The following is an 11,272-nucleotide window of genomic DNA, read 5'->3' on the forward strand; positions in this document are numbered from 1 at the left end:
ATATGCCTTGCGTATCCTAAAACGGGACCCTCGCATTATCAAAATGATGACCGATGACGATTACTGGTTAGCATGCCTCCTGGATCCACGATACAAAGGCAAATTACAAAGTATCATGCCACAAGAGAACCTTGAGCAAATATTGGCTACCAAACAAGGAACTCTTGTAGACCGTTTGGTTCTGGCATTCCCAGCACACAGCGGACCTGATGGTTCTCACACGAGCTGTAGGGGGCAACATGGCAGAGGTGTTAGAGGTGCACAAAGCCGAAGTGGCGTTGGACTGAGGGGATTTATGACCAGGCTGTGGAGTGATTTCGCAATGACCGCAGACACGACAGGTACTGCTGCATCGATGCAAAGTGACAGGAGACAGCATTTGTCCAGTATGGTTACCAACTATTTTTCCGCCATTATCGATGTTCTCCTTCACAGGTCATTCTTCTTTGATTACGGGGCATCTAAACTAGACACCTGGCCCGAATTGGCAGAATATGCATTACAGGAGCTCGCTTGCCCAGCTGCTAGTGTGCTCTCAGAAAGAGTCTTCAGTGCTGCTGGTTCAATACTGACCGAAAAAAGGACACGTCTGGCTCCCCGAAATGTTGATGATCTAACCTTTATTAAAATGAACCAATCATGGATTTCGAATTATTTTGCCCCACCTTCACCTGCAGACACGTAGCTTGCCAGAAAAATTGCTTGTATTTGGCCTCCTCTTACTGACTGCTCCAATTCCGCCATTTGCAGGTGCCGAATGTCCACCATAGGCCATTTGTATACCTCCCTAAATGGGCTGACTCCCCCCACAGGTCCGTGGTCACAACTTGGCGCAAGCACCCGTGCGAGTGCCGTTTGCCTGGACAGGTGTGTGTGTGCCCACTCTTGGGCGACGGCACTGGCACAGGGTCCCACATAGTACAATGAAGTGTCTCTGACGGTGGTGGTGCACAACCAACGTCAGACACACCGTCGTAATATGAGGTGCCCTGTGCCAGTACCGCCGCCCACGAGAGAGTGTTCCCCCCAGCTCAAACTGTGCTCTACCACTTGCAAAACTTACCTTCCCCACCACTGTGTAGTCTGTGCTGTTAAATCCTTAAATGGCACTGCCATTACAAATTTGTTGCAATGATAGATGATAGTTAAATATACAGGGGCCCTGGCCTCCATTTAGACCCCTTAATGCTTTGCTCCACCTACCACTGTCTGCAACTCTGCAGAGGAGCCCACCCCTGTACCTGGTTATGCCACCAGTTTATTTATGACCAATTCATTGGCTGACATTTAGCCAACTTTAGTATTTTGGCCTGCTAACTGTGTCAGCCACTTATAACAGTAGTCCTCCACTGAACAAAGCTATGCCACCTGTGTACTCCTGTTATTAATTGTGAACTGCATTTAGCCAGCTTTTTTTATTTTAGGCCTCTGTCTGTCTGTCTGTCTGTGCCACACATTACAACTGTCCCCCTCTGAAACAAGCTAGGCCGCCTGGTTAGTCCTGGTTGCAGTTTTGAACTGCATTTTGCCACCGTTTGTAATTTTAGGCCTCTGTCTGTCTGTATGTCTGTCTGTCTGTGCCACACATTACAACTGTCCTCCGCTTTACAAAGCTATGCTGCTTGTGTACTACTCAAACTAATTTTGAACAGACATTAGCCTACTTTTTTTTTTTTAGGCCTCTGTCTGTCTGTCTGCGCCACACATTACAGTTGTCCTCCTCTGCTGAACCAAGCTATGCCACCTGTGTACTCCTCTGACCAATTTAGAACAGCATTTAGCCTACTTACTTATTTTGTCCTAGTAACTGTGTCAGACTCTCACAACAGTTGTCCTCCACCGCTGAACACAGCAATGCCGCCTCTGTAGTCCTCTTAGCAATTGTGAACAGAATATAGCCTTATTTTTTATTTTAGGCCTACTCAGTGCGTCAAAGCCACTAATTACACTTGTCCTCCTCCGCTTAACCACGCTATGCCGCCTGTGTACTCCTTGTACCAACTCTGAAATGCAATTAGCCACCTTTTTTAATTGTGGGCCTGCTCTGTCTCTCTGAGCCACTTATTACAGTTGTCCTCCACTGAACAAAGCTATGCCGCCTGTGTACTCCACTTTCCTATTTTTAACTGCATTTTGCCTACTTACTTATCAAGGCCTACTAACTGTGTCTGCCTCCCATTACTGTTGTCCTCCACTGAACAAAGCTGAGCCTCAATTTTCATCCGGTGTCAGATATTTAACTGCATTTGGCCTACTTCTTTGGTTGGGCCTACAAATGGTGTGGGCCGCAGCTTGGTGTTCTCCACAGAATAAAGGTGATCTTAACTCTACAGGCTTTCAACCTATATCAAATATTAAACTGCATTTGGCCTACTTGTTTGGTTGGGCCTACTAGCGGTGTCTGCCGCTGCTTGGTGTTCTCCTCCACTTTACAAAGCTGAGCTTCAATCTTCAGGCTTTCGGCCTACATCACATATTACACTGCATTTGGGGTACTGGTATGGTTGGGCGTACTAATGGTGTCTGCCGCGGCTTGTTGTTCTCCTCCACTGAACAAAGCTGTGCCGCCTGTTTACTCCTGTTACCAATTTTGAACTTCATTTGGCCCACTTTATTACTTGGGCCTACTAACTGTGTCTGCCACTCATTACAGTTTTTCGTCACTGAACAAAGCTATGCCGCCTGTTTAGTCCTGTCACCAATTTTGAACTGCATTTAGCCTACTTTATTCTTTGGGACTATATCTGTGTTTCCTCCTCATCCTGCCCATTGGCCAGCCACTGCTACATGAGTCTGCTGATACATTGACTCAGACCACTACATTCCCCTTGCACTCTACACAGCCAGAATCTGACTCTGCTGAAAGTCAGGTTCCCCTTCCCACATACTATACCACCTTACACGGGGACAAAGAGGAAGGTGTAGATGAAAGTGCAGGTTCCTTCATCAGGTGGGAGGGGCATACTCGTTGGTGACGTCACTGGCACAGGGCCCCTCATAGTACGCAAAAGTGTCTCTGCCGGTGGGAGGCGCCCCCGCCGTCAAACACACCGCCGTACTTTGAGGGGCCCTGTGCCAGTGCCAAAGCGAACGAGTGGGCCCCCCTGCTTGCTCGGGATCACAGCACTTTAAATACTTACCTCTCCCTGCTCCACCGCCGTGACGTAGTCCACGTTTCCTGGGCCCACTAAAATCTTGAGCCAGCCCTACCCCCCACAACTTTAGCCAAATGACCGCCTGTTTTCAATACCTAACTATTATTATAAAGTAAATTAAGATTGACAAGTTTAAGAAATAAGAATTGATGTTTTTGGCATAAAAATGGGCACTGTAGGTGTTTTCCTGTCCTCCACTCACTGCCGACTTTGATTCCCCATTGACTTGCATTGGGTTTCGTGTTTTGGTCAATCCACGACTTTTCGCAATAATCGGCCGATTTCACCCGACCCGACTTTTGACAAAGTCGGGTTTCGCAAACCCGACTCGATCCTAAAAAAGTAAAAGTCGCTCAACTCTATTCACAAACACTGCAGGAATCCCCCACTTAACTGCAAGTGCGCTAGCTGTTTTTTTGGCATCTTCAAACTGGTTTCTGTAACTGCTGAGAATTTCAATTTTATTATGAATTAATTGGGCAGCATTGGACAAATCCATAAGTTCTGACTGCAGAACTTTAGAGATGGCATTTGTTTTATCCAAAATTTTGCTCTGTAGAACAAGGAGGAAGACAAACTCAAAATACTATTTTTTTCGAAGTGCCAGAGCCTCTTCTCTTTCTTTACTTTTGGTGGAAGTCAAGACTATCCTTGATAGCGCTTTAAGAACATCAACAAATCGAAATCGTAGAGCAAGGAGTGAATCATAACGGGATGACCATCGTGTAGGACACAAGCGTTTTAAGGTCACAGACGATTCAGTGGTGAGCGACTGTAGAAGAGACCAACGGGCGATACTTTCTCCAAAAAATACATATAAACTCTATCACCTCAAAAAAAGTGACACCTTTGGTACATGGCTTACAGCATCCACGCAGTAGAAACTTGCTGTGAGGTAAAAATTCAAAAATCACACCAAAATGGCGGGCGGAGTGTGTCACAGTACGGCACGTTTCTGATTGGTCGCTCGCAGCAGGCGGCAACCAATCAGACACTGGACACTGTTGACGTCACTTATCTCCGGACACTAGCTCCGGACATTAGCTCCGGACATTAGCTCCGGACATTATCTCCGCACATTAGCTCCGGACATTAGCTCCGGACATTAGCTCCGGACAAAGCCACGGAAGTTGGCACAAATTGCAGGAAGTAGTATTCTAGGCAATTAATCTCCGGACATTAACTCCGGACATTAGCTCCGGACATTAGCTCCGGACATTAGCTCCGGACATTAGCTCCGGACATTAGCTCCGGACATTAGCTCCGGACAAAGCCACGGAAGTTGGCACAAATTGCAGGAAGTAGTATTCTAGGCAATTATATATTAGATGATGTTATAATGGTAATCAAAAAAGTGCCATATGTAAGCAGCTGAATAATTAATGCATAAGTGCAACGTGCTGATAAACAATAGAACTACTATACAGGGAATCCTAATAGACACTACATTATGTAGCTACCTAGTTAATCCAAAATGGAAAAAGTAGAACTGTGCAAAAAAGCAATCAGTAAGGTGCTAGATGTCAAAGAAAAAAGTTTTCATATATAAAGGGATTTTGCTCTAAATATGTACCCAAGCAAGCAGCTGAATGGTTATTGCATAAGTGCAAAAAGTGACGCGTCGAAGGGAGGCGTGGACGGGTGACGTGGGACGCCGGACTATGAGGACGTCACGTCCGGTTTAGGTAACGGAAGCGCCGCTATGCCGCTGCCACCACTGATTTCAAAGGCGTGTATATATAAGGACTTTTTTATGTCTCCCACTCATACTACTTTTCCCCAACGAAGAAGCTACACGCGAAACGCGCGTCGGGTTCCTCGGGTTCTGAGCCACACACCCAGGTTATGTATTGCCTCTAATTATATTCTCTCCTATGTAGTCAGCACTTTTTGCACTTATGCAATAACCATTCAGCTGCTTGCTTGGGTACATATTTAGAGCAAATTCCCTTTATATATGAAACCTTTTTTCTTTGACATCTGGCACCTTACTGATTGCTTTTTTGCACAGTTCTACTTTTTCCATTTTGGATTAACTAGGTAGCTACATAATGTAGTGTCTATTAGGATTCCCTGTATAGTAGTTCTATTGTTTATCAGCACGTTGCACTTATGCATTAATTATTCAGCTGCTTACATATGGCACTTTTTTGATTACCATTATGACATCATGGGTATATATTTGAAGTGAATTTTGCTTATAAATGGAAAGTTTTTCCTTTGTCACTTGGCACTTTATTGTTAGCCTCTTTTGCACGTATACTTTTTACCTTTTGTCTATTAAGGACTAATTAAATATATATTTATTTTGTGTCTACTAAGACTTCTGTGCAATAACTGGGATATATTGGAGTGCAGCTTTATATTCTATTCTTCAGTTTGGGTACATATTATGTATTATTTATTTATATCTACTAACTAATTTTATCATCCAATTGAATTTAAAAAATTTTTTGTGTATCCCTTACCTTGGAATGGAATACTGATATTGTTGGAGTGGATTGAACTAGTATTATTTATAATTTATGTACTTCTAACATTTTGAGTGTAATACTCTGTGGTTTTTTGTGGCCTTTTTGTGTTGTTCCCCTTATTTCTATCTGTGTATTGTATGTATATATGTAATAAACTTATGTTTTAATCTTCTACCTTGGCATTACTTCCGTTTTTGTTTGTAGGTTTTGTAAGGTTATGGGCTGCACAGTGAACATACAAAGCATTTTTCTCCTTCTTTTGAATGCGAGTTTGAACACCTGTATATGCTTCACTCATTGTAGCAGCACCATCATAACCCTGCCCATGACATTTTGACAGCTGCAGTCCCTTATCTTCTATACACTTGATATTATTCTTCTCAAGTCCTGCAGCGGTTGGGTCTTCAACTACATGAAAACCTAAGGCTACTTTCACACTAGCGCTTTTCTGCGGACGTCTCAATGCGTCTGCGCGACGCATCGACGGATGCGTAAAAAATAGTGAAAAACAGATGCAACGCATACAGTATTTCAACGGATCCGTCGTAGATCCGCTAGACGGTTCCGTCGAAAAACTGGATCTGTTGCATCCGTTGTGTCCGTTTTTACCATCCGTTTCATCCGTTTTTATGACGGATCTGTTTTCCCTTTCCTAAAAATGGGGGAGTTTCCTTATGTGATTGGCTACTGGAAAATAGGGAAAACTATATATTGAATGTTTTTACAGCCCATCTTTGAAAGGGTTTAGAGAAACTGGCAGCGATGGAAGGAGTACTTGTGAGGATTGCAAACGTAGTTACTGGTGTGATTTTTGAGACCAATCAGCTGGATATAATGGTTCAGGAGAAGGAGGCGGCAGCAGAAAGACGGAGGATGGTTCAACCTCGACGTCGCAGACTATGGATTCATCCCATTAACGCACTGCGGATGACCCAGGGCGTCTATTCTACTCTGTACATGGAGTTGCGGCAGAACCGGGAGAAATTTTTTAATTATGTTCGGATGAGGCAGGAGCACTTTGATTTCTTGCTGAAACAAGTTGGGGATGTCATCCAAAGGCAGGACACACGCATGAGGTTTTCCATTTCACCGGCGGAGCGGCTGATGGTGACCCTGCGGTAGGTTTTTTTTTTTTTTTTTTTTTAATCATTGTTCATTTAATGCCATGTAAACATATTTTAACCTATGGAAAACTACATCAGCAGTGAACATGCTCCACAAAATACTGCGCTGAAACACTGCGTTGCATTTTCTGGAGCATGTTAATTTTTTGTTATTGTTTGTGGCCATTCCACTGTGTTAAACTTAACAAAAAAACAAAAAAATGTAAAATTTGTGTAAATTGCTTAAAAATGTTATGTTGGTCTTTGTAATTTTTACTAACATTGTCATTTGTTTTTCCCAGATTCCTGGCTACAGGAGAATCCCTAACCTCACTACACTACCAGTTCCGCCTAGGAGTTTCAACTATTTCCGGAATAGTGAAAGTGACCTGCCTGGCTATATGGGATCGGTTGCACAGGGAGTACATTCCACAACCAACAAAGGACATCTGGCTGCAGAGTGCAGAAGTGTTTGAGAAACTGTGCCATTTCCCAAATTGCTTGGGTGCCGTAAATGGCAAACACATCCACATTGCAAAAGCCGGCAGGATCAGGCTCAGAGTACTTCAATTACAAGAAGTACTTTTCAATCGTACTCATGGCCATTGCAGATGCCAACTGTAAATTCCTGGCTGTGGACATTGGAGCCTATGGCCAGTCCAACGACTCCCAAGTCTTCAAAAATTCACCGATGGGACGTTGTTTGTATGGAGACACGTACGACTTTCCACCAGCCAGACCACTCCCGGGAACAACTGGACCACCTATGCCATATGTCTGTGTGGGTGATGAGGCCTTCCAGTTGTCCCCACATCTCCTAAAACCATATGCAAGCAGAGACTTGACCCCAACAAAAAGAGTGTACAATTACCATTTAACAAGAGCAAGAAGAGTGGTGGAGTGTGCATTTGGCATTCTCACTGCAAAGTGGCACGTGCTGCTCACCGCCATAAGACTGCACACACAAACAGTGGATGAGGTTGTGAAGGCCTGCATGGTCCTACATAGTAACATAGTTAGTAAGGCCGAAAAAAGACATTTGTCCATCCAGTTCAGCCTGTCATAATAATATCATAATAAATCCCCAGATCTACGTCCTGCTACAGAACCTAATAAATAGTAAATTATTTTTACCCACCACCCCAGATGGGACTCGAACCCACAATCCCTGGCTTAGGAGGCCAGTGCCTTATCCACTAGGCCACTGGGGCTTAGATAACTATGTAATTTCCAAGGAGCCTGTTTCCGTGGATGATGAGGACTTGGAGACCACCCTGTGGGATTACCACAGCAGCTCTGTACGTTCCGCCGGTTCTGTTACCAGAATGAGGGACCACTTTGCAGAGTATTTTGTCTCACCTGTGGGCAGGGTGCCATGGCAAGAGAACATTGTGTGACATCTTTCTTTCATGTCTTGGTGATTAATGTTTGTGTGCAAAGTTGATTTATTGACACCAACTTTCAATAATTAGTTTCCAAAACTTTGGTATATTTTGGGTAATAAACCAAATGTTATACCTTCTAACATGTGGTGTGTAATGTTTTTTAACATTTATTAGCATACTTAAATGAAGGCACTTCACAAAAAAATTGTTTTTAAACCAAACCAAATTTTATTTTACATATTACAACATAATAAACTTTTGTAATACTTTTTTTTGTAAACCTTTTTTTGGTAAACTTTTTTTTTAATAAAAATGTAACAGTAAAACATTTATAAAACATATATTACAAAACATAGTACAAATCTGTAAAGCGTGGGGTGGAGATACTAGCGGAGGGGCTGGAAGGTTAGACCACGTCGATAGTTGGTGAGAGCCTACTGGGTCGGGGTGTAGTGGAAGGGGGGGGGGAACAGGAGGCTTGGGTATTGCGACTGTGTTTGGTATTGGGCCTGGGGTGGGAATTGGGCCTGGGGTGGGAATTCGGACTGTGTTTGGTATTGGGCCTGTGGTGGGAATTGGGCCTGGGGTGGGAATTGGGACTGGGCTGGGAGTTGGGACTGGGCTGGGAAAGTTGTAGTGGCTGTGTGGGTAGGTGTAGGAGTTTTGGCTTGGGACATGGCCCGCAGTAGAGCAGCATGGCAGTCGTGCATTACCTGCATCTGCTGGTCAAGACTAAGCTTTTCCATGCTCCTGAGCATAGATTGGAAAAAAAGGTTGCTTGGAGCTTGACTTGCATCTGAATGCAGCCTATCCAAGCGACTGCTGTTTTCACTGATGCGTGTTTGCACCATGTTGAACCCAGCAGTCACTTGCTCTCCCAAAATTTTGAAAGAGCTTTGGAAGGATGCATTCAGATGCAAGAACTCAGGAGCATAGCTCCTTTCCGGACCCCTCTGTTGCTGCCGCCACGAACCTAATGGTGGTCTAGAGGTGGCAGGATCAGAGGGGTCTGGTAAAGGGAACGCCAAGTCTTGACCAGCAGCTTCAAGTAACGAAGGCTGCGATGCTGCTCCAGTGCTTTCGGCAGTGGAAGTGGATGGGGCAGAGGTACCGGAAGGGCCAGACGAGGGGTCAGAGGGGTGGGGTCTACCGACGTCGCCCTTGGTGGCGGACTCCTGAGAGATCGCTCCAGAGGGTTGCAAGGTAGATGCAGGCGCCTGATGACTACAAACGGTGCTGTGAAATAGAGAAAAAAACAATTAATATATTGATAGGGGAAAAGCCCTGACTGAAACCAAACAAGTTATACAGGTAAAATTGGTCATTCAATGGGCTGTTGAATACTTACACTCGACTCAGCATACTTTCCCGGATGAAGGACAGGGCAGGGCCATATTTATAAGGTGTCCTTTGCCGACGTGCTGAACCACTCGGGGCCTGCATCTCCTCGTTAAACTCCCTCTTGAAGCGATCCCTGAGTGACCGCCACCACTTCCTAACCCTTTCACCTGTAAAGACGAGAATAAAAGCAAGTGTTAATTAAAACACATTCCATTCTGTTCAAAACGTAACTGAACAGTGAATACTTTCATTCTTGACTCTGCTGCCTTGGGTCAAGGTCCTCCCACGTCGGCAAAACGTTGTGGCATACTTCCTCCCAGAGCCGACGGGTCACATGCGTATCCGAAAGCCAGCAGTGAGCCATATTCCACAGCGGCTCCCGCTCGCGGACCTCCTCGATGAGGCTGTCCACATTGATGCCAATTATGTCCTCACCGTCTGAGTCGGGAGCACGCTGTGAATACTTTGAGAAGAAAAATTTTAAAAAAATTAATACACAGAAACACAAAACTATCAAGAGAAAGAAAAAAAAACTCACTGCTCGACGACCGCAGCCGCGAATACGTCGGCTCTGGGAGCGCCTGGGAGGATCTTGATGTGCAGCAGACTGAAAAAAAAAAAAAAAGAATTATGTTTGAGGTAGCTATATGTTGTATGTGTACTGTGACGTATGATGAAGTGTTTTGTATGTGTTGGGTGCTCTGTGACGTGTGAAGCGACTGTTTCGGCACAACTTAAACTCTGTGCGCCCGCTCCAGGCATTTCTCCACCCATCTCGACCCCTTCTGAGAGGCCCTCGGCTGCTTCAGCTTCCTGTGAAAACATAATTAATGCATATAGTGTTTATATTTGACATTTTAAGCATAGCAAGAAAAACTTAAAAAATTTTAAATTACCACATTCTGTCACTGTGGAGAAGGGCTCTCAGAAGAAGTCATATTTACAGGAAGGTCGGCTGTGGTCCCTGGTGGCTCTGCAAGTATAAAAACGCTTGTAATCTACTATACACATTGAAATGTCAGCTTCATAGAATGCAAATTTTTATACTTATGGAGCGCCCCCAGACGCAGGTCCGCGGGTTACTCGGTACCGGTCCTCTCTGTCTCAGTTCTGGGGTTGTCACGGTGGCTGGACCCGGTCCGTGACCCTGCTAAGGGGCATCCAATGAAAGGGTGATGAAAGTCGGCCAAGGTTTCGTGACGCCACCTGTGGTATTCGGTCAGGGTGACCTATGCTGCTTGGGGATCCACTGGGGTGGTGTTATGGCAGCTAGATGGTATACCTTCCCACAGGTGAAGTATATCCTCAGGGCTTCCTGGTGGTGTAGGTGGTGATGATGTGAGGCGCGGACAATAATGAGGACACAGGGTTGCAGTCTCTACCTTTTACTGAAGGCTTCGGGATCCGCAATCCAGAGCACTGCTAACAGGCCTGGCTGAGACCGGCCGGTCCGAAGGCACATCCAGAGTTCCCTTTGCAGGTGGAAATCAGTGCCTACCACTAGCGCCTATGTGTTGTAGTTCTTCCCTGCTGAGCATTCGGGATAGTCCTCACAACTTTCGTGTTCGTTCTTTCTCTCTCTCTCTCTCTCCGTCCCCCAAGTTTATCTGGCTAGGACGCACCCGTTTGACGGGAAGGCTCGGAGCTATTCTGGGACCCTAGAGACGCCCCTCTCCACGCTTGCCCCCTATATCTTCTTAGGTGATGTATGGTAGACAGCCAACCTATAATCAACTGTCCTGCCGTTATTTGAAGTAATGTATGGAGTCAGTTACTTCCTCGGTGTTCCGGCCACCGGCTACGCGCCTCAGTAG

The 11,272-nt window shown here is 45.2% G+C and overlaps 1 non-coding gene across 1 annotated transcript; it reads right to left on the minus strand.

The window, feature by feature from the left end:
- Positions 1–7,870: 7,870 nt before the first annotated feature.
- TRNAR-CCU (transfer RNA arginine (anticodon CCU)) lies at positions 7,871–7,943 on the minus strand. The gene has a single exon. It is a non-coding gene; the product is annotated as a tRNA-Arg (tRNA).
- Between the last annotated feature and the right edge of the window lie 3,329 nt (positions 7,944–11,272).

This window comes from Ranitomeya imitator, chromosome 10 (assembly GCF_032444005.1).
Source record: "Ranitomeya imitator isolate aRanImi1 chromosome 10, aRanImi1.pri, whole genome shotgun sequence".
NCBI lineage: Eukaryota > Metazoa > Chordata > Amphibia > Anura > Dendrobatidae > Ranitomeya > Ranitomeya imitator.